General features: G+C 38.1%; 1 protein-coding gene across 1 annotated transcript in view; it reads right to left on the bottom strand.

The window, feature by feature from the left end:
- The window catches only part of CNTN5 (contactin 5), a 1,071,081-nt gene that overhangs the window by 400,194 nt on the left and 669,223 nt on the right, over positions 1-1,664 (bottom strand). The gene's annotated exons all lie outside the window — the stretch shown is intronic.

Genomic DNA, 1,664 nt, shown 5'->3' with positions numbered 1-1,664 from the left:
CAATTGTGGTGAAGAAAGTTGATGGTGCCCAGATATTAAAGGATATAGTGTCTGGAGTCATAAAGGCTTGAAGTTAAACCAGCGGCCATCTAGCAGGGAAGCAACAAGCTCACCACATGGAAGAAGCACACCAGTCTGTGTGATCACAAGGGGTCGACAGGATCAGTTATCAGAAAATCAAAAATAAACAATTATATGGACATGAAGGAAAGGGATCAGAGTGGGGACCCAAAGCCTATCTGTAGACAATTGGACATTTCCTCACAGAAGGGTCACAGGGAAGGGACAATTCATCCAGGATGCATTGTAGCACCAACAAAACACAGAGCATTTCTCTATTTCTTTAATGCTTTCTCCCCCCACTATCATGACCCCAGCTCTACATCACAAATCCTGCTAGACCAGATTGTGTACATTGGTACAGATAAATGCTTTCAACACATGGAATCCAGGACTGATAAACCCCTTAGAAACAGTAACTGGAGTGGCATTACCATGAGGGTACAGGAGAGTCAGGGGTGGGGGGTGTGGAGAAATGGGGAACTGATAGTAATGATGGATGTACAACCCCAACCCACCCCCAGTGGGATAAATAACAGAAATGTGGGTGAAGGGATACAGTGGATGGTGTAAGAAATGAAAAAAAAAAAATTATATCATTTATTAAGAGTTCACAAGGGCAGGGGCCTGGGGGAGGGAGGGAAGAAAGAGTAGTTGATATCAAAGGGCTCAGGTAGAAAGACAATGTACAGAAATTGATGATGGCAACATATGTACAAGTTCGCTTTATATAGTTAATTTATGGATTGTTATATTATCTGGAAGAGTCTCCAATAAAATGATTTTTTTAATAAAAGAAATGAATTAAAAGTATCAGAGTCAGGTGAACAAGGTGTTTATGCTTTGTTAAGGAGTTTGGGTGTGGCACCATTACATGTGTTCCAGCAAGGGCTTGACATGTCAGTTCTGTAGACTATTGTGGCAATTGTGTAAACCATGTTAAAGAAGAATAAAAACCAGTATTACAACTATGAGAAGAAGAATATTAGACCAAAGGATACATTGAAGGTAACATAAAGAGGGAGATAAATAAAATCTAATACCATTGTATGTCCATTAAGTGGGAAGAAGGTAGCACAAGTGGATCAGATAAGAAATACATGAAGTAGAGTTGATTTGAGGGGAAAGTAATAGATTCCCTTTCACCATGTTTTATATTTGAGGTGTGATGTAGATCTAGGTAAAGAGTTAGTTTTAGTAGGTAGTAGAATACATGTCTGAAACCCAGGAAAGAAATCAGCAATAAGGCTTAAATTCAGGAATTGTCATTATGTTGTTATAATTGAATCCCTGTAAATAGATAAGATTCACCAGGAAGAGTAGACACAATGGAAAATAGTTCTCCAGACAACACAAATATCTAAATAAGTACATGTGTTAGTCTGGGTTAACTAGAGAAACAAATTCATAGAAACTCATATGTGTATAACAAAGAGGTTTATATATACAAGAACAATTGAATGTTGAGAAAAACATCCCAGCCAAGTCCAGATCAAGTCGATCAGTTTGATATTAGCTCATATGTCCGATACCAATCTATAAAGTCCTCTTCTGACTCACAAAAAACAAGCAATGAAGCCAAATGTAGGAAGATAATAGGCCAA

This window comes from Echinops telfairi, unplaced genomic scaffold (genome assembly GCF_000313985.2).
Source record: "Echinops telfairi isolate 266 unplaced genomic scaffold, ASM31398v2 ScPeMD7_7421;HRSCAF=8459, whole genome shotgun sequence".
NCBI lineage: Eukaryota > Metazoa > Chordata > Mammalia > Afrosoricida > Tenrecidae > Echinops > Echinops telfairi.
Note: the sequence above shows the minus strand (reverse complement) of the source record. Positions and strands in the feature narration are given on the sequence as shown.